A 23,574-nucleotide genomic window follows, 5' to 3' on the forward strand; every position below is an offset into this window, starting at 1 on the left:
CTATGTTCACAGCCAGCTCTCTGGGGTTCTCCAGTGACTCAGTGTGCCCCTGCTACACCCCAGCTCATTAAGCTGCTGGGTGACCCAAGCAGACATTAGTTACTCAGAATTAAGTGCCTGCATATAAATGCTTACTTTGGATAAGTCAGAAGGTTATTCTAAAGAAGTACCATTAACGGACTAGTAATTTTGACTTATGTTCAAAATGCTTTACTTAGGAAGACCACTTGGATGACAATTTATTAAAAACATGTCACACATGACTGAACTAGTTCGCTTTCCAATCTTTCTTTCAGCTCTTTGCTCTGCAGAATCCTTACAGCCAGCAAAATTGTCTCTCCAAAGATTAATTCACTCAAATGTAGCAGCACTCCTGAAAAAGTCTCAATAAATACCTGGATCTCCCTCCAACTGGCCGTTGTGGTGCTTTCCTGAGCAGCCGTGTTTCAACAGAGGGCTCACTTAAAAAGCAAGACACACTTTCCTCACTACCACAGCTACTGCTGTTGGTGCCAGCAGGCTTCCTGGGATTATAACCCAAAGTATAAAATAAATATCCATGATTTCATAACTATATAAATAAATGCTTGAATAAATAAAGAAATGAGGGAAAAGAGACAAATCTTCTTTACGAAAGAATTCCAAATAACTTATGTAGATAAATCCCTTGCTTCCAAGAGATGAAGCTTGATTACCCTCCTCCTTGAGTGTGAGCTAAACTTTGTAATTTGCTTGCAAATCCTAGAGCGTGGGTTGGGTGGTGGGTGGGGAGGAACAAACTTTACACGGGAAAATATTGCTAAACCCTGCTCTGGCCAGGCAGTCGAGGTCAACTTCACCGGTGATAACTTGTGTGGAGAACATGTATCCACTCGTATCCACTCATAGAGTAAGATGTAAAAGGCAGTTCACCTCTTCGGTGTTTTTTTCCCGAAAACACATAACCCCAAATCTAATTATGAAAAAAAATCAAACAAACCCAAATTGAGGGTCATTTTACAAAATACTTGACCAGTGATCTTCAAAACTGTCAAGGTCATGAAAAGCAAAAAAAAAAAAGACTTAGAAACCATCACAGACCACATGAGACTAAGAGGATGTGACAACGAAGTGCAACGTGGCACAATGTGTGGGATTCTCGAACAGAAAAAGGACACTAGTGGAAAAACTAGTGAAATCCTAAAAACGTCGAGGGATTATTTAGTAGTAATGCACCAATGTTTTTAGTTTTGAAAATGTACCATGATAACATAAGCTAATATTAGTGGAAACTGGATGAGGGGTATAGAGGAACCCTCTTTGCTATCTTTGCAACCTTTCTGTAACTCTAAAATTATTCCAAAATTAAAAGTTTGTTTGTAGAGTACTCACTAACTCCAGGAAATCAAACATTTGTATAAAAATATAATCCAGTACACCACCTGGATCTGCAGTTAACAATATTTATATAGTCTTAATAAAAATGATTCCAAATACTAACAACCAAAAATTGTGACATAACTGTGATGGAAGGATGGGAGGGAAGAAAGTAGTGGAGATGTGTGAAAGACACTTCAATCCCCATTTACCATAAGGAAGTCAATAGGTAATGTCTAATATTAATAAGCAAAGAAATAGCACTATACGAATTAATTATTAACTAATAATAAGTATATTATTTTCAAATTTGGTGGTAAATAACCAAAAAAATAGCTAAAAGAATTGAAAGTGATTGATAGCCTTGAGATTTAGGACTAAGAAATGAGAAAAGGAATTACAGTTTTTTGGATTTAGTGTTTTATATGATATTTTTTAAAAATCTCTGTTCCACAAAATAACTGGATTTCTTCCTTCATGAAATCATAGAGAAAGGAGGTGCAAGAAAGCAAATTCTTTTCTAATTTATTCAATTCTTAAAGAAGAATTGAATTCTTAAAAGAATTCCTAAAAGAATTAAGCAATTCTTTTCTAATTTATCTGTATCTAGATAGCAGGTGCCCCAACATACAACAGACATAGAGCCCTCCCATGTCCAATATTAACCCCCTTTTTATGTGTGGCATTACCTTATGCAGTAGATGCGCACAGTAAACATTTTGAATCAACGAAGTGAGTATGTGAGTGGAGGAGAGGAGCTCCTACTGTCAGCTGGGCACTGAAGTATGAACCATCTCATTTAAATTCACGGAATACTGTAAGGTTGTATTATTTTTACTCTACACATTAGTAAACTGAGGTTAAGAGGTTAAATATTTTGCTTATTGTCACACAGTTAGTAAATGATCTAAACTCAGCTCTGTCTGGGTCCAAGCTCATGTTGTCTTACCATATTTACATCCTACTTCCTGTAAGCCCCAAGGAAAGAACAAGTACAGGATCCAAGTAAAGGGGTTGGTCTTGAGAGGATTCTTGGAGAAATTGAACATGAAATAACCAGAAGGAAACAGCAGGGTACTCATAATCCATCAAAACAAAATGTGTAAGAGCCCAGAGATGGGCTAGGCTGGAGAATAAGGTCAAAGGAGAGATGGATGGATGACTCACAAGTTTCTTAGCATCAACCCATGATGGCTTCACTCATGCACTCTTTTATTATCAAGGTGAAGAATGAGACTTCAAGGTTAGACTACCTAATTCAAATCTCAACTCTGTGACCTTAAGAAAAATATTGAACCTTTATGAGCCTCATTTCTTCATCTATTAAATGAGAAAAATAATTGTATATTCCTCACAGTATTTTTGGTTTAAATGAGAGAATACATTAAAAATGCATAAAGCTGTGCCTGACATATAAAGTGCTCAATAATATTTGGTTCTTTCTTGACTACTCATAAAATAAAATTAGTACATCCCTCCAGCTGGGCCCAGTGCATCCTTGTTGTGGAGCTAACTGGGTGGAAACAGGAAATACTGACATTATATTTTCATGGTGTCAGGCTCAGCAATGAGAAAGGCAAGCTTTTATTATCTAGCTGTTGCACAGAAAACCCTGGTTGGTCCACAGAGCAGATCTCTCTCTAACAATGTGAAAAAGAAAAATAAGACTATTATCATATTGTCTCACATTCAAACATCAACCCTACTAATATTTCTGTGATTCAGCTTTCATTCTTTTATTCAATCAAAACATTTTATTAGCACTTACCATGAGCAAGAAACATTTAAGTCCTGTGCCAGACACAATATATGAAGTACGGCCCACATTGTCTCTTCTTTTTCTAAAATGCGGTAAAATGCACAAACATAAAACTTACCATCTTAACTATTTTTAAGTGTACAGTTTAGTAGTGTTAAGTACGTTCACACCGTTGTTCAAGCAATATCCACAACTCTTTACAAAATTGCACACTGAAACTCTATATCTGTTAAACTCCCCCTCTTATCCTTCCCCTGGCCCCTGGCAACAACCATGCTACTTCCTGTCTTTATAAAATTGACTACTTTAGATAACTCATAAAAAAGGAATCATACAGTAGTTTTCTTTTTGTGACTGGCTATTTCACTCAGCATAATGTCTTGAATATCCATCCATATTGTAGCATGTATCAGAATTTTCTTCCTTTGGAGAGAACAGATATATAGTTACTACAGGTGGGAAAGCAGGAAGGGCAGGGGAGGGGAATTAGAGAGTAACTGGGTAAGGGCCACAGAGAATAATTATCATTCGTAATGATGAACATGCTAATAACATTGATTTGATCACTACATACTGTACACAAATACTGATAGTCAACTCTGTACACCATAAGTAGCTATAATCAAAAATAAATAAACTTAAAAAAAAAGAATTAGCTTCCTTTTTAAGGCTGAATAATATTCCATTTTATGTATATACTACATTTCTTACCTGTTCATCCATCAATTAACACCAGGCTTGCTTCCATCTTTTATTATGAATAACGCTGCTATAACATTCGTATAAAAATATCTCTTTGAGACACTGCCTTCATTTTTTTTTGTATATACAAAGAAGTAGCATTGCAGGATCCTGTGGTAATTCGATATTTAATAGTTAAATTTACATACTGTTTTTCCATCGTATCTGCACCATTTCCCATTCCAAAGAACAATGCACAAGGATTCCAATTTCTCCCCATCCTCATGAAGAATTGGTATTTCCTGTGTTGATTTTTTAATATATAATATTCATCCTAATGGGGGTGAGATGGTATCTCATTCTAGTTTTGATTTGCATTTGCCTAATGATTAATGATGTTGAGTATCTTTTCAGGCGCTTCTTGGCCATTTGTATATCTGCTTTGGAGAACTGTCTATTCAAATTCTGTCCATTCTAGAATCAAGTCTTTTGGATTTTTGTAGCTATTGTTGAATTGCAGGAGTTTTTAAAATATATCTTGGCTTTATCAGAACGTATTAACCTTTTAGCAGATGTGTGATGTTCAAGTATTTTCTCACATTCCATAGGTAGCATTTTTATTTTGTTGATTGTGTCCTTTGATGCACAGGAGTTTTTAATTTGGATGTAGCCCAATTTATTTATTTTTACTTTAGTTACCTGTGCCTTTGGCATTAATGTCCAAAAACTCACTGCCAGATCCAATGCATAAAGCTTTCCCCCAAAGTTTTCTTCCAAGAGTTTTATAGTCTTAGCTCTTACATTTGTATCTTTAGTTGATTTCATTCTTTTGCATGTGGATATCCAGTTTTCCCAAAACCATTTGTTGAAAAAACTATCTTTTTCCCATTGAGTGATCCTGACACCCTTGTGATATTTGACTGTATATGCAAGAATTTGTTTCTGGGCTCTCTATTCTCCTTTATTGTGTATATGTTCATCTTTTTGCTAGTACCACACTGTTTTGATTACTATAACTCTGTTGTAAGTTTTGAAATCAGGATGTATGAGACTACCAATTTTATTCTTCTTTTCAAAATACTTGTGGCTACTCAGGGTGCCTTGCAATTTCATATGAATTTTAAGATAAAATTTTCCAATTCAACAAAAACTCCATTAGGATTTAGTAGAGATTACATTAAATCTGTGGATTGCTTTGGGTAGTATTGACCTCTTAACAATGTTGTCTTCCATTCCATGAACACAAGATACATTTTCACTTATTTAAGTCTTCTTCAATTTTTTCCAGCATTGTTTTATAGTTTTCAGTGTACAAGTCTTTCACATCCTTGGATAAGATTATTTTTAAGTATTTTATTCTTTTTCATGCTATTGTAAATGAAATTGCCTTTGTAAATGTCATTGTTAGTGTAGAAATACAACAAAATTTTGTATGTTCATTTTGCATCCTGCAACTTGCTGAATTTATTTATAAGTTTTAAAAGTTTCTTGCAGATGTTTTAAGGTTTTCTACATATAAAATCATCTCACCAACCCACTGCCCAAGCAGGAGCTAAAACAGAAAGCATCCCATGCACAACCAGGAGCCCAGACTCAAGCCCTGGAAAGCCCTGCACACCATCCTAGAAGGAGCCAAGGTGTGAAGCATCCTGTGTGCCACCAGTGGCCCAGACTCAAGCCCTGATCAGACCCACCCACTGCATGAGCAGAAGCCAAGGAATGTGGCATCCCATGTGCCACTGGAGGCCCAGACTCAAGACCCAGAAAGCCCCACCCACCACCTGAGAAGGAGCCAGTTGGTCTACCATAGCCATCACCATACCTACTGTCACTGCAATGATGACTCACCACAATAGTAGCAGCCGGGGACCCACTGCACACTGCCTGCCCACACTCAACTGCAATGATACAAGAAGAGTCATTAATAATGCCTACAAATAGAGGAGGAAGTTTTTATCCTCATAGAGCATTCCAGAGTAATAGAAGAAATGAGTGATCTACCAGATGACAAAGCATCAATGAAAAAATACTAGAACTACAAATAAACAAGAAGATATGACACCACCAAAGGAATGCAGTAATTCTCAAGTACCAGACACCATAGAGCAGGAAACTCTTGAAATGTCTGAAAAGAAATCCCAAGCAATGTTTAAAGAAACTCAAAGAGATAAAAGAACATTCAATTAGAGAACACAATGAAACAAGAAAAAATATCCAGGATATGAAGGAGGAATTTACAAAGAGATTAATACCTTTAAAAAGAATGTAGCAGAATGCCTAGAACTTCAGGATTCACTCAGTGAAATAAAAAACACAACAGAGAGCTTGAGCAGCAGGCTACAGCAAGCAGAAGAAGAATTTCAGATCTCAAAGATGGTGTTTTCAAAATAACCCATGTAGACAAAAAAAGGAAAAAAGAATTTTAAAAAGTGAAGTAAATCTAAGAGAGCTAGCAGACAACCTCAAGCACACAAACATCCAAATTATGGATATTCCAGAAGCGGAAGAGAAAGGAAATGGTATTGCAAACCTATTCAAGGAAATAATAACAGAAACCTTTCCAGGTATAGGGAGAGATGAAGACCTTCAAATCTAGGAAGCCCACAGATACCTAAATAGATTAAATCCAGAAAGAACATCTCCAAGTTACATTATAGTCAAACTGACAAAGCTCAAAGACAAAGAGAGAATTCTAAAAGCAGGAAAAGAAGACCATCAAGTCACCTATAAGGGAGCCCCCATCAGACTAACAGCAGACATCTCAACTGAAACCCTGCAGGTCAAAAGAAATTGGGGTGATATAGACAAAATACTAAAAGAAAAAAACTGCCAGCCAAGAATTCTATAACCAGACAGTCTATCTTTTAGAAATGAGGAAAAAATAGTATATTTCCCAGGCAAGCAAAAATTGTGGGATTTCACCACCACACAACCAGCCCTGCAAGAAATTCTCAAGAGAGTCCTGCATCTGGAATCTGAAAAATGGTTATCACTATTGCAGATACATAAGAAAGAGCAAAACCTGCCATTAAAACAAGATGAAAACAAGAATGAGAACAAGAATGAGAAAGAAGCTAAAACATGCCACCTAAAAGTCTTACTAACATTGAAGACAAAAAATAAAAGGGGAAGAAAGGAACAAAATATATTTATTACATCTAAACAAAAAGCAGTAAAAGACAGGAATAGAAAAAAACCTGTCAATAACAACCCTAAATATAAATAGATTAAACTCTACATTCAAAAGATGCAGACTGACTGGATTAAAAAGCTAGACTCAACTATATGGTCTCTTCAAAATACTCACCTCACCTGTAAGGACACACACAGACCAAAAGAGAAGGGATGGAAAAAGACATACCATGCTAATGGAAACCAAAAATGAGCAGGAATAGCTATTCTTATATCAGATAAAATAGACTGTCAACCAAAAACCATAGAAAGAGACAAAGAAAGCCACCAAATAATAATAAAGGAATAATAAAGGAATCTATCCAGCAAGAAGACATAACAATCATAAATATATATGCACCTAATACTGGAGCATCTAGATATGTAAAGCAAACACTCAGACTTAAAGAAAAAGATAGACCCTAATGTGATAATAGTGGATGACATGAACACTACTCTTTCAGCATTGGACAGATCTTCCAGACAACAAATCAACAAACAAACACAGGATTTAAACTACACCTTAGGCCAACAGAACCTGACAGATATCGCTACAGAATTTATCATCCAAGAACTACAGAATACACATTCTCCTCATCAGTACATGGTACATTTTCCAGGATAGACCACATGTTAGGTCACAAATCAAGTCTCAGCAAATTTTTAAAAATCAAAAACATTTCAACTATCTTTTCAGACCATACTGGAGTAAAACTGAAAATCAATACTAAGCAAAACTGTGGAAACTATACAAATGCAAGGAAACTAAACAACAGGCTCCTGAATGACCTATGGATCCAAGAGAAATTAAATAGGAAATCAAAAAATTGGTTGAAACTAACAAAAATAAAGATACATCATACCAAAACCTGTGGGATAATGCAAAAGCAGTACTGTGGGAAGTTTATTGCAATAAATGCTTACATAAAAGAAAAGAAAGACTTCAAATAAATGACCTAATGCTATACCTCAAAGAACTAGGAAAAAACAACAATCCAACCCTAAAATTGTTAGACAAGAAGAAATAATTAAGATCAGAGTAGAACCTAATGAAATAGAGACTTAACAAATGATTTTTTAAAAAGATCAAAAAGTTGTTTTTTTGAGAAGATAAAGAAAATAAACAAGCCATTAGTGGGATTAACCAAAAAAAAAAAAAAAGAGAGAGAGAGAGAATGAGACAGAGAAGACCCATATAACAAAAATCAGAAATGAAAAGGGAGACATTACAACCAATACCACAGAAATGCAAAGAATCATTAGAAACTATTATAAACAACTGTACAACAACAAATAGGAAACTTGGAAGAAAGGGATAAATTTCTGGACATTTACAACCAATACTGAGCCAAGAAGAAATAGAAAAGCTGAACAGACCAATAATAAGCAACAAGATTAAGCCTACCAACAAATAAAAGCCCAGGATTGGATGGCTTCATAGCTGAATTATACCAAATGTTCAAAAGGAAATTAATATCAATTCTCTGTAAACTATTTTTAGAAATTGAAACAGATGCCATTCTCCCAAACTCATTCTGTGAGGCCAGCATCACCCTAACACCAAAACCAGACAAAGATACAACAAAAAACAAAATTACAGGCCAATATCCTTGATGAACATAGATGCAAAAATCCTCAACAAAATATTAGCAATTAGAATACAGCAACACATCAAAAAAATTATATACCATGATCAAGTGGGATTCATTCCAGGGATGCTAGGATGGTTCAACATATACAAGTCAATAAATGTGATGGACCACATCAACAAAACCAAAGACAAAAACTGTGTAATTATCTCCGTAGATGCAGAAAAACCATTTGACAAAATTCAACATCCCTTCATAATAAAGACTCCCAGCAACTAAGTATAGAAGGAAATTATCTCAACACAATAAAAGCCATATATGACAAACCATTTGCCAATATCACCCTGAATGGGGAAAAGTTGAAAGCTTTTCTCTTAAGAACAGGAAGAAGAAAAGGATGCCTACTCTCACCAATCCTATTTAATATAGCATTGGAAGTACTAACTAGAGCAATCAGGCAAGAGAAAGAAATAAAGGGCATCCAAATTGGAAAGGACAATGTCAAATCATCCCGGTTTGCAGACAACATGATCTTATATAGAGAAAAACCTAAAGACACTACCAAAAAACTCTCAGAGCTGATTAACAATTTCAGTAATGTTGCAGGATACAAAATCAACACATAAATATCAGTAGCATTTTTATACTCCAATATTGAACTACCAGAAAATGAAATCAAGAAAGCAAGCCAATTTAAAATGGTCACCAAAAAAATAAAACATCTAGGAATCAGTTTAACCAAAGAAGTAAAAGATCTCTACAGTGAGAACTACAAAACACTACTGAAAGAAGCTAAAGAGGACACAAAAATGTGGAAAGACATACTATGCACATGGATTGTAGAATTAACATTGTGAAAATGTCCATTCTACCCAAAACAATCTACAGTTTCAATGCAATCCCCATCAAAATACCAATGACATTCTTCACAGAAATGAAAAACAATCCTAACTTTCATATGAAACAACAGAAGACCCAAAGTAGCCAAAGCAACCATGAGCAAAAAAACAAAAACCCAGAAGCTTAACACTGCCCAACTTCAAGTTATATTACAAAGCTATTGTAACCAAACAGCATGGTACTGGCATAAAAACAAATATTCATACCAATAGAACAGAAGAGAAAACCTGGGAATCAACCAACATACTATCAGTCAACTGATCTTTGACAAAGGCAATGAGAACATACATTGGGGAAGAGACTGCCTCTTCAATAAATGGGGCTGGGAAAATTGGACATCCATATGTGCAAGAATGAAACTGGACCTTTACCTTTCACCATACAAGAAAATCAACTCAAAATGGATTAAAAACTTAAATATAGGACCTGAAGGTATAAAACTACTAAAAGAAAACATGGGAGGAACACTACAGGAAGTAGGACTGGCCAAAGACTTTGAATAAGAACCCAAAAGCACAAGCAACAAAAGAAAAAATAAACAAATGGGATTATATCAAACTAAAAAGCTTCTGCATAGTAAAAGAAACAATTAACAGAGCAGAAAGACAACCTACAGAATGGGAGAAAATATTTGCAAACTATCCATCTGACAAGGGATTAATATTTAGAATATATAAGGAACTCGGTTTTCAAGATGGCGGTGGCTGCAGCAGCTGGCATGGAGTAGCTGAGGTGGAAAAGGTGGCCACTGGGCCTCAGGCAGCCGGGAAACTTGTGGACCTTCCTCTCACCATCTCTTAAGGGAGGACCGCTGCTGCTGGCCGGTCGTGGGGGGTGACCGCCACTTTACCCCCGGCAGGAAAGGCTGCCTCATTTACAGGCAACAGCTTTGAAGTGTGGAGCAGGAAAAGAACTGTTTCTTAGCTGTAAAAGCGAGTCTCGAAACAGGGAACATGGCGCCAGGGCTGCTGTGGATGCAGACAGGACCCCGGAGGCCGGGGCCACGCTGAAGGCGGCCAGCTGCCCTATTCAGGATTCGAGGTTTCAGGCCGGCATTAAAGAAGATTCCTGGGAGCACCCGAGCCGCGCCGCGACTGAACAGCCCGAGGCGGCAGCGGCCAAGAACTGGGAAAGGCGGCAAACCAGAGACAGAGCGAGCGCCCGACCTGGCACAGCACTGTGAGTGACCCCTGGCACAGCTCTGTTCGGGGGGTGGATGCCCAAGCGGCTCCCGCCTGCACCACCAGGCCACTCACCGCCCCGGTGCTGCCTCCATTTTCCCAGGTGCGGGCAGCTCCGCCCTGCTCGGCCATCACTGAGCCCTCCCACTTGCTTGGCCTGGCGTGGGGCTTTCCGGAGCCTACAGACCGGCCTCCGCTCCCACTCCCTCCGCGGTTCTCTGGCGGGGCTGGTGGCGGGGGGCATCCCCGGCCAGTGTTGGGAGGGCAAGGAAGTACGGGCGGGCCGACTGTCACTCCACCACACCCTGGACTCCGGCCCCAGGTAAACTCCCTGTTACTAGGAGGCAGATACCATCTCTGTGGCCACCAGTTTGGAAAAAAGCCTAACAAATTTCTGGTTGGGAATAGTGTGGTAGGAGAGTTCCCAGGTCCGCTTGAACCTGCCGGAGACCAGGCTGCAGGTGGGCGCTAGACTCGGTTTATACTGGGGGGATACAAAGGTGAACAAGACCCGAGAAAGATCTACATAGTGCTACAAAGGCACCCAGAGAGACCGGTCGTCTGTGCCTAGCAGAAACCTGGTAGACTTCCTGGGCGAGGCCGTGCCGGGCAGGGTCTTGAAGGCCCAGCTGATAGACGAGGGGTGCAGAAGACACACCCCAGCCCAGCACAGTGCGCACAGAGTGCGGAGACGTGCAGCCTGGGAGGCGGAGACTCGACAGAAACCACACACCCGGTGGGGTCACCACTGCACGATCTAACAGCCTGGGCCAGAGCACACGGAACAGGGAGAAGTCCTGCACAGGAAGTGAAAGCTCAACAGAGATCACACACCCTGTGGTACGTGATCCACCAGCCCAGCAGAGTCCAAGCTGACCAGAAAGGTGGCTCCCAGGAGAAGCCCAAGACCCGAGGCAACCACACACACAAGGCACTAGAGGCCAACTGAGCAGTCACGGAGGTAGCCATACGAAATTGGCAACCACAGCAACATCCTAGTTAGTCATTAGTCTCAAACCGGTGGACTGTGAAACCCTCTGCCACAATGAATAAACACCAAAAAAAAGATACCAGAAATACAAAAAATCAAGAAAGTACACCACCAAAAGTTAATAAATCTCAAACTCTAGATCCTATAGAACAAGAAGCCCTTGACATAACTGATAAGGAATTTCGAGTGATAATACTTTTTTTTTTTTTTTTTTTTTTTTTTTTTTTTTTTAATTTTATTTTGTCGATATACATTGTACCTGATTAATGCTCCCCATCACCAAAACCTCCCTCCCTTCTCCCTCCCCCCCTCCCCCCCAACAATGTCCTTTCTGTTTGCTTGTTGTATCAACTTCAAATAATTGTGGTTGTTATATCTTCTTCCCCCCCCCCCCGGTTTGTGTGTGTATGTGTGTATGTGTGTGTGTGAATTTATATATTAATTTTTAGCTCCCACCAATAAGTGAGAACATGTGGTATTTCTCTTTCTGTGCCTGACTTGTTTCACTTAATATAATTCTCTCAAGGTCCATCCATGTTGTTGCAAATGGCAGTATTTCATTCGTTTTTAGAGCTGAGTAGTATTCCATTGTGTAGATGTACCACATTTTCCGTATCCACTCATCTGATGATGGGCATTTGGGCTGGTTCCAACTCTTGGCTATTGTAAAGAGTGCTGCGATGAACATTGGGGAACAGGTATACCTTCGACTTGATGATTTCCATTCCTCTGGGTATATTCCCAACAGTGGGATGGCTGGGTCGTATGGTAGATCTATTTGCAATTGTTTAAGGAACCTCCATACCATTTTCCATAGAGGCTGCACCATTTTGCAGTCCCACCAACAATGTATGAGAGTTCCTTTTTCTCCGCAGCCTCGCCAGCATTTATCGTTCATAGTCTTTTGGATTTTAGCCATCCTAACTGGGGTTAGATGGTATCTCAATGTGGTTTTGATTTGCATTTCCCGGATGCTGAGAGATGTTGAGCATTTTTTCATATGTCTGTTGGCCATTTGGATATCTTCCTTAGAGAAATGCCTACTTAGCTCTTTTGCCCATTTTTTAATTGGGTTGCTTGTTTTCTTCTTGTAAAGTTGTTTGAGTTCCTTATATATTCTGGATATTAATCCTTTGTCAGATGTATATTTTGCAAATATTTTCTCCCACTCTGTTGGTTGTCTTTTAACTCTTTTAATTGTTTCTTTTGCTGTGCAGAAGCTTTTTAGTTTGATATAATCCCATTTGTTTATTTTTCCTTTGGTTGCCCGTGCTTTTGGGGTCGTATTCATGAAGTCTGTGCCCAGTCCTATTTCCTGAAGTGTTTCCCCTATGTTTTCTTTAAGAAGTTTTATTGTTTCAGGGTGTATATTTAAATCCTTAATCCATTTTGAGTTGATTTTAGTATACGGTGAGAGGTATGGATCTAGTTTCATTCTCCTGCATATCGATATCCAGTTATCCCAGCACCACTTGCTGAAGAGGCAGTCCCTTCCCCAGTGAATAGGCTTGGTGCCTTTGTCAAAGATCAGATGGCAGTAAGTGTGAGGGTTGATTTCTGGATTCTCTATTCTATTCCATTGGTCAGTGTGTCTGTTTTTATGCCAGTACCATACTGTTTTGGTTATTATAGCTTTGTAGTATAGCTTAAAGTCAGGTAGTGTTATGCCTCCAGCTTTATTTTTTTTGCTGAGCATTGCTTTGGCTATTCGTGGTCTTTTATTGTTCCATATAAATGTCTGAATAGTTTTTTCCATTTCTGAGAAAAATGTCTTTGGAATTTTGATGGGGATTGCATTGAATTTGTATATCACTTTGGGTAGTATGGACATTTTCACTATGTTGATTCTTCCAATCCAAGAGCATGGAATATCTTTCCATCTTCTTGTATCCTCTCTAATTTCTCTCAGCAGTGGTTTGTAGTTCTCATTATAGAGATTTTTCACCTCCTTGGTTAACTCAATTCCTAAGTATTTTATTTTTTTGGTGGCTATTGTAAATGGGCAGGCTTTCTTGATTTCTCCTTCTGCATGTTCACTATTGGAGAAAAGAAATGCTACTGATTTTTGTGTGTTGATTTTGTATCCTGCTACTGTGCTGAAATCATTTATCAATTCCAACAGTTTTTTTGTAGAGGTTTTAGGCTGTTCGATATATAGGATCATGTCATCTGCAAACAGGGACAGTTTGACTTCATCTTTTCCAATCTGGATGCCCTTTATTTCCTTCTCTTCTCTGATTGCTCTGGCTAGTACTTCCAACACTATGTTGAATAGGAGTGGTGAGAGTGGGCATCCTTGTCTAGTGCCTGTTCTTAAAGGAAAAGCTTTCAGCTTTTCCCCATTCAGGATGATATTGGCAGTGGGTTTCGCATATATGGCTTTAATTATGTTGAGATACTTTCCCTCTATACCTAACTCATAGAGGGTCTTTGTCATGAATGAGTGCTGAACTTTATCAAATGCTTTTTCAGCATCTATAGAGATGATCATATGGTCCTTGTGTTTGAGTTTATTAATATGGTGTATCACATTTATTGATTTGCGTATGTTGAACCAACCTTGCATCCCTGGGATGAATCCCACTTGATCGTGATGAATAATTTTTCGTATGTGTTGCTGTATTCTGTTTGCTAGTATTTTAGTGAGGATTTTTGCATCTATATTCATCAAGGATATTGGCCTGTAGTTTTCTTTTTTGGTTATATCTTTACCTGGTTTTGGTATCAGGATGATGTTTGCTTCATAGAATGAGTTTGGGAGATTTGCGTCCGTTTCAATCTTTTGGAATAGTTTGTAAAGAATCGGTGTCAATTCCTCTTTGAATGTTTGGTAAAATTCTGCTGTGAATCCATCTGGTCCTGGGCTTTTCTTTGTTGGGAGTCTTCTGATAACAGCTTCAATCTCCTTTATTGTTATTGGTCTGTTCAAATTTTCTACGTCTTCACGGTTCAGTTTTGGGAGCTTGTGTGTGTCCAGAAATTTATCCATTTCCTCCAGATTTTCAAATTTGTTGGCGTATAGTTGTTTATAGTAGTCTCGAATGATTCCTTGTATTTCAGATGAATCAGTTGTAATATCGCCTTTTTCATTTCTAATTTTTGTTATTTGAGTCTTCTCTCTTCTTTTTTTTGTTAGCCATGCTAATGGTTTGTCAATTTTATTTATCTTTTCAAAAAACCAACTTTTTGATTCGTTGATCTTTTGAATTGTTTTTTGGTTTTCAATTTCATTCAGTTCTGCTCTGATCTTAATGATTTCTTTCCGTCTGCTAACTTTAGGATTGGATTGTTCTTGTTTTTCTAGTTCTTTAAGGTGAAGTGTTAGGTTGTTCACTTGCCATCTTTCCATTCTTCTGAAGTGAGCATTTAATGCAATAAATTTTCCCCTCAATACTGCTTTTGCAGTATCCCACAGGTTTTGGTATGATGTATCATTGTTTTCATTAGTTTCAATAAACTTTTTGATTTCCTGCTTGATTTCTTCTTGGACCCATATGTCATTAAGTAGAATGCTGTTTAATTTCCATGTGTTTGTATAGTTTCCAGAGTTTTGTTTGTTATTAATTTCTAGTTTTAATCCATTGTGGTCTGAGAAGATACATGGGATAATTCCAATTTTTTTGAATTTATTGAGACTTGATTTGTGACCTAATATGTGATCTATCTTGGAGAATGATCCATGTGCTGATGAGAAGAATGAATATTCTGAGGTTGTTGGGTGGAATGTTCTGTAGATATCTGCCAATTCCAATTGGTCTAGAGTCTTGTTTAGATCTTGTGTTTCTCTACTGATTCTTTGCCTAGATGATCTGTCTAATATTGACAGTGGAGTGTTCAGGTCCCCTGCTATTATGGTATTAGTGTCTATTTCCTTCTTTAGGTCTAATAGAGTTTGTTTTATAAATCTGGCTGCTCCAACATTGGGTGCGTACATATTTATGATTGTTATGTCTTCTTGATGGATCAGTCCTTTTATCATTAAGTAGTGTCCCTCATTGTCTCTTTTTATGGTTTTTAGTTTAAAGTCTATTTTGTCAGATATAAGAATAGCCACTCCAGCTCGTTTTTCTTTTCTGTTTGCATGGTAAATCTTTTTCCATCCTTTCACTCTTAGTCTGTGTGAATCTTTATGGGTGAGGTGGGTCTCTTGTAGGCAGCATATAGTTGGGTCCTGCTTTTTGATCCAGTCAGCCAGTCTGTGTCTTTTAATTGGGGAATTTAAGCCTTTAACATTAAGAGTTGTTATTGAAAGGTGTTGATTTATTCTTAGCATTTTATTGGTTGTTTGGTTGTCTTAGGTGTCTTTTGTTCCTTGCTTTCTGATTTGCTGTTTGGTTTCTTTGTTTGTTGGTTCCTTAGGTTGTAGATAGTGTTTTTGTTAGCTTGTTTTCTCTTCATGAATGCCATTTTTATTGTACTAGCGGGTTTAGATTTTTCTTAGGTTTTTATGGCAGTGGTAGTTATTTTTCAGGAACCAAACCCAGTACTCCCTTGAGGATTTCTTGTAAGGGTGGTCTTGTGGTAGTGAACTCCCGCAGTTTTTGTTTGTCTGAGAAATATACTATTTGCCCCTCATTTCGGAAGGATAGCCTTGCAGGGTAGAGTATTCTTGGCTGGCAATCTTTGTCTTTTAGTATTTTGAAAATATCATCCCATTCCTTTCTAGCTTTTAGGGTTTGTGATGAAAAGTCTGATGTTAACCTGATTGGGGCTCCCTTATAGGTGATTTGACGCTTCTCTCTTGCAGCTTTTAAGATTCTCTCTTTGTCTCTGAGTTTTGCCAATTTGACTATGACATGTCTTGGAGAAGGCCTTTTTGGGTTGAATACATTTGGAGATCGTTGAGCTTCCTGGATCTGAAGATCTGTGATTTTTCCTATACCTGGGAAGTTTTCTGCCACTATTTTGTTGAATATGTTTTCAATGGAATCTCCATTTTCCTCCCCTTCTGGAATACCCATGACTCGGATATTTGAGCGTTTGAGGTTGTCTGATATCTCTCTCAGATTTTCTTCCATGTCCTTGATTCTTTTTTCTTTCTTTTTGTCTGCTTGTGTTATTTCAAACAGCCCATCTTCAAGTTCAGAGGTTCTCTCTTCAACTTCGACAAGCCTGCTGGTTAAACTCTCCGTTGTGTTTTTTATTTCGCTGAATAACTTCTTCAGTTCAGCAAGTTCTGCTACATTTTTTTTCAGGACATTGATTTCCTTGTATATTTCCTCTTTCAGATCCTGTATACTTTTCCTCATTTCATCATGCTGTCTAGCTGAGTTTTCTTGTATCTCATTCAGTTTCCTTAGAATTATCACTCGAAATTCCTTGTCAGTTATTTCAAGGGCTTCTTGTTCTATAGGATCTAGAGTATGAGATTTATTAACTTTTGGTGGTGTACTTTCTTGATTTTTTGTATTTCTGGTGTCTTTTTTTTGGTGTTTATTCATTGTGGCAGGGGGTTTCACAGTCCACCGGTTTAAGACTAATGACTAACTAGGATGTTGCTGTGGTTGCCAATTTGGTATGGCTCCCGCCGTGATTGCTCAGTTGGCCTCTAGTGTCTTGTGTGTGTGGTTGCCTCGGGTCTTGGGCTTCTCCGGGGATCCACCTTTCTGGTCAGCTTGTACTCTGCTGGGCTGGTGGATCACGTACCACAGGGTGTGTGATCTCTGTTGAGCTTTCACTTTCTGTACAGGACTTCTCCCCGTTCCGTGTGCTCTGGCCCAGGCTGTTAGATCGTGCAGTGGCGACCCCACCGGGTGTATGGTTTCTGTCGAGTCTCCGCCTCCCTGGCCGCACGTCTCCCCCCTCTGTGCACACTGTGCTGGGTTGGGGCGTGTCTTCTGCACCCCTCGTCTATCAGCTGGGCCTTCAAGACCCTGCTCAGCACCGCCTCGCCCAGGAAGTCTACCAGGTTTCTGCTAGGCACAGACTACCGGTCTCTCTGGGTGCCTTTGTAGCACTGTGTAGATCTTTCTCGGGTCTTGTTCACCTTTGTATCCCCCCGGTATAAACCGAGTCTAGTGCCCGCCTGCAGCCTGCTCTCCGGCAGGTTCAAGCAGACCTGGGAACTCTCCTACCACACTATTCCCAACCAGAAATTCGTTAGGCTTTTTTCCAAACTGGTGGTCGCAGAGATGGTATCTGCCTCCCAGTAACAGGAAGTTTACCGGGGCCGGAGTCCAGGGTGTGGTGGAGTGACAGTCGGCCCGCCCGTACTTCCTAGCCCTCCCAAAACTGGTCGGGATGCCCCACACCCCCAGCCCTGCCAGAGAACCGTGGAGGGAGTGGGAGAGGAGGTCGGCCCGCAGGGTCCGGAAAGCCCCGCACCAGGCCAAGCAAATGGGCTCAGTGATGGCCGAGCAGGGCGGAGCTGCCCGCACCTGGGAAAATGGAGGCAGCACCGGGGCAGTGAGTGGCCTGGTGGTGCAGGCGGAGAGCCGCGTGGGCATCCACCCCCGAACAGAGCTATGCCAGGGATCACTCACAGTGCTGTGCCAGGTCGGGCGCTCGCTCTGTCTCTGGTTTGTTGCCTTCCGTGTTCTCGGCGCTGCCGCCTCGGGCTGTTCAGTCGCGGCGCCGCTCAGGCGCTCCCAGGAGTCTTCTTTAATGCCGGCCTGAAACCTTGAATCCTGAATAGGGCAGCTGGCCGCCTTCAGTGCGGCCCCAGCCTCCGGGATCCTGGCTGCATCCACAGCAGCCCTGGCGCCGTGTTCCCTGTTTCAAGACTCGCTTTTGCAGCTAAGAATCAGTTCTTTTCCTGCTCCACACTTCAAAGCTGTTGCCTGTAAATGAGGCAGCCTCTCCTGCCGGGGGCAAAGTGGCGTTGAGCCCCCACGACCAGCCAGCAGCAGCAGTCCTCCCTTAAGAGATGGCCAGAGGAAGGTCCACAAGTTTCCCGGCTGCCTGAGGCCCAGTGGCCACCTTTTCCACCTCAGCTACTCCGCGCCAGCCGCCGCAGCTGCCGCCATCTTGAAACTCCAGAAATTTTTTTTAAACTAATTAATTTATTATTATTACTTTTTACATTCTAAGATGTGGAGCAGTTGGGCAGAGGGGGAGAGAGGAAAGGGGAGGGGAATCTCGAGTGATAATTCGAAGGAAACTGAATGAGATACAAGAAAACTCAGGTAGACATCATGATGAAATGAGGAAAAGTATACAGGATCTGAAAGAGGAAATGTACAAGGAAATCAATGTCCTGAAAAAAAATGTAGCAGAACTTGCTGAACTGAAGAAGTTATTCAACGAAATAAAAAACACAACGGAGAGTTTAACCAGCAGGCTTGTCGAAGTTGAAGAGAGAACCTCTGAACTTGAAGATGGGCTGTTTGAAATAACACAAGCAGACAAAAAGAAAGAAAAAAGAATCAAGGACATTGAAGAAAATCTGAGAGAGATATCAGACAACCATAAGCGATCAAATATCCGAGTCATGGGTATTCCAGAAGGGGAGGAAAATGGAGATTCCATTGAAAACATATTCAACAAAATAGTGGCAGAAAACTTCCCAGGTATAGGAAAAATCACAGATCTTCAGATCCAGGAAGCTCAACGATCTCCAAATGTATTCAACCCAAAAAGACCTTCTCCAAGACATGTCATAGTCAAATTGGCAAAACTCAGAGACAAAGAGAGAATCTTAAAAGCTACAAGAGAGAAGCGTCAAATCACCTATAAGGGAGCCCCAATCAGGTTAACATCAGACTTTTCATCACAAACCCTAAAAGCTAGAAAGGAATGGGATGATATTTTCAAAATACTAAAAGACAAAGATTGCCAGCCAAGAATACTCTACCCTGCAAGGCAATCCTTCCGAAATGAGGGGCAAATAGTATATTTCTCAGACAAACAAAAACTTTGGGAGTTCACTACCACACGACCACCCTTACAAGAAATCCTCAAGGGAGTACTGGGTTTGGTTCCTGAAAAATAACTACCACTGCCATAAAAACCCAAGAAAAATCTAAACCCGCTAATATAATAAAAATGGCATTCATGAAGAGAAAACAAGCTAACAAAAACACTATCTACAACCTAAGGAACCAACAAACACAGAAAACAAACAGTAAATCAGACAGCAAGGAACTAAAGACACCTAAGACAACCAAACAACCAATAAAATGCTAGGAATAAATCAACACCTTTCAATAACAACTCTTAATGTTAAAGGCTTAAATTCCCCAATTAAAAGACACAGACTGGCTGACTGGATCAAAAAGCAGGACCCAACTATATGCTGCCTACAAGAGACCCACCTCACCCATAAAGATTCACACAGACTAAGAGTGAAAGGATGGAAAAAGATTTACCATGCAAACAGAAAAGAAAAACGAGCTGGAGTGGCTATTCTTATATCTGACAAAATAGACTTTAAACTCAAAACCATAAAAAGAGACAATGAGGGACACTACTTAATGATAAAAGGACTGATCCATCAAGAAGACATAACAATCATAAATATGTATGCACCCAATGTTGGAGCAGCCAGATTTATAAAACAAACTCGATTAGACCTAAAGAAGGAAATAGACACTAATACCATAATAGCAGGGGACCTGAACACTCCACTGTCAATATTAGACAGATCATCTAGGCAAAGAATCAGTAGAGAAACACAAGATCTAAACAAGACTCTAGACCAATTGGAATTGGCAGATATCTACAGAACATTCCACCCAACAACCTCAGAATATTCATTCTTCTCATCAGCACATGGATCATTCTCCAGGATAGATCACATATTAGGTCACAAATCAAGTCTCAATAAATTCAAAAAAATTGGAATTATCCCATGTATCTTCTCAGACCACAATGGATTAAAACTAGAAATTAATAACAAACGAAACTCTGGAAACTATACAAACACATGGAAATTAAAAAGCATTCTACTTAATGACATATGGGTCCAAGAAGAAATCAAGCAGGAAATCAAAAAATTTATTGAAACTAATGAAAACAATGATACATCATACCAAAACCTGTGGGATACTGCAAAAGCAGTATTGAGGGGAAAATTTATTGCATTAAACGCTCACTTCAGAAGAATGGAAAGATGGCAAGTGAACAACCTAACACTTCACCTTAAAGAACTAGAAAAACAAGAACAATCCAAACCTAAAGATAGCAGACGGAAAGAAATCATTAAGATCAGAGCAGAACTGAATGAAAATGAAAACCAAAAAACAATTCAAAAGATCAACGAATCAAAAAGTTGGTTTTTTGAAAAGATAAATAAAATTGACAAACCATTAGCCTGGCTAACAAAAAAAAGAAGAGAGAAGACTCAAATAACAAAAATTAGAAAAGATTCCAAAAGATTGAAACAGACGCAAATCTCCCAAACTCATTCTATGAAGCAAACATCATCCTGATACCAAAACCAGGTAAAGATATAACCAAAAAAGAAAACTACAGGCCAATATCTTTGATGAATATAGATGCAAAAATCCTCACTAAAATACTAGTAAACAGAATACAGCAACACATACGTAAAATTATTCATCACGATCAAGTGGGATTCATCCCAGGGATGCAAGGTTGGTTCAACATACGCAAATCAATAAATGTGATACACCATATTAATAAACTCAAACACAAGGACCATATGATCATCTCTATAGATGCTGAAAAAGCATTTGATTAAATTCAGCACTCATTCATGACAAAGACCCTCTATAAGTTAGGTATAGAGGGAAAGTATCTCAACATAATTAAAGCCATATATGCCAAACCCACTGCCAATATCATCCTGAATGGGGAAAAGCTGAAAGCTTTTCCTTTAAGAACAGGAAATAGACAAGGATGCCCACTCTCACCACTCCTATTCAACATAGTGTTGGAAGTACTAGCCAGAGCAATCAGAGAAGAGAAGGAAATAAAGGGCATCCAGATTGGAAAAGATGAAGTCAAACTGTCCCTGTTTGCAGATGATATGATCCTATATATCGAACAGCCTAAAACCTCGACCAAAAAACTCTTGGAATTGATAAATGATTTCAGCACAGTAGCAGGATACAAAATCAACACACAAAAATCAGTAGCATTTCTTTTCTCCAATAGTGAACATGCAGAACGAGAAATCAAGAAAGCCTGCCCATTTACAATAGCCACCAAAAAAATAAAATACTTAGGAATTGAGTTAACCAAGGATGTGAAAAATCTCTATAATGATAACTACAAACCACTGCTGAGAGAAATTAGAGAGGATACAAGAAGATGGAAAGATATCCCATGCTCTTGGATTGGAAGAATCAACATAGTGAAAATGTCCATACTACCCAAAGTGATATACAAATTCAATGCAATCCCCATCAAAATTCCAAAGACATTTTTCTCAGAAATGGAAAAAACTATCCAGACATTTATATGGAACAATAAAAGACCACGCATAGCCAAAGCAATGCTGAGCAAAAAAAATAAAGCTGGAGGCATAACACTACCTGACTTTAAGGTATACTACAAAGCTATAATAACCAAAACAGTATGGTACTGGCATTAAAAACAGACACACTGACCAATGGAATAGAATAGATAATCCAGAAATCAACCCACACACTTACTGTCAGCTGATCTTTGACAAAGGCACCAAGCCTACTCACTGGCGAAGGGACTGCCTCATCAGCAAATGGTGCTGGGATAACTGGATATCCATATGCAGGAGAATGAAACTAGATCCATACCTCTCGCCGTATACTAAAATCAACTCAAAATGGATTAAGGATTTAAATATACACCCTGAAACAATAAAACTTCTTAAAGAAAACATAGGAGAAACACTTCAGGAAATAGGACTGGACACAGACTTCATGAATACGACCCCAAAAGCACGGGCAACCAAAGGAAAAATAAACAAATGGGATTATATCAAACTAAAAAGCTTCTGCACAGCAAAAGAAACAATTAACAGAGTTAAAAGACAACCAACAGAGTGGGAGAAAATATTTGCAAAATATATATCTGACAAAGGATTAATATCCAGAATATATAAGGAACTCAAACAACTTTACAAGAAGAAAACAAGCAACCCAATTAAAAAATGGGCAACAGAGCTAAATAGGCATTTCTCTAAGGAAGATATTCAAATGGCCAACAGACATATGAAAAAATGCTCAACATCACTCAGCATCCAGGAAATGCAAATCAAAACCACATTGAGATACCATCTAACTCCAGTTACGATGGCTAAAATCCAAAAGACTGTGAACGATAAATGCTGGCGAGGCTGCGGAGAAAAAGGAACTCTCATACATTGTTGGTGGGACTGCAAAATGGTGCAGCCTCTATGGAAAATGGTATGGAGGTTCCTCAAACAATTGCAGATAGATCTACCATACGACCCAGCTATCCCACTGTTGGGAATATACCCAGAGGAATGGAAATTATCAAGTCGAAGTTATATCTGTTTCCCACTGTTTATCGTAGCACTCTTTACAATAGCCAAGAGTTGGAACCAGCCCAAATGCCCATCATCAGATGAGTGGATACGGAAAATGTGGTACATCTACACAATGGAATACTACTCAGCTCTAAAAACGAATGAAATACTGCCATTTGCAACAACATGGATGGACCTCGAGAGAATTATATTAAGTGAAACAAGTCAGGCACAGAAAGAGAAATACCACATGTTCTCACTTATTGGTGGGAGCTAAAAATTAATATATAAATTCACACACACACACACACACACAAAAAAAAAAAAACCGGGGGGGGGAAAGAAGATATAACAACCACAATTATTTGAAGTTGATACGACAAGCAAACAGAAAGGACATTGTTGGGGGGGAGGGGGGAATGGAGAAGGGAGGGAGGTTTTGGTGATGGGGAGCAATAATCAGCCACAATGTATATCGACAAAATAAAATTTAAAAAAAAAAAAAAAGAATATATAAGGAACTCAAACAACTACACAGTAAAAAAACAAATAATCCAATTTTAAAATGGTCAAAG

The sequence above is a fragment of the Cynocephalus volans genome, chromosome 8, assembly GCF_027409185.1.
Source record: "Cynocephalus volans isolate mCynVol1 chromosome 8, mCynVol1.pri, whole genome shotgun sequence".
Taxonomy (NCBI): Eukaryota; Metazoa; Chordata; class Mammalia; order Dermoptera; family Cynocephalidae; genus Cynocephalus; species Cynocephalus volans.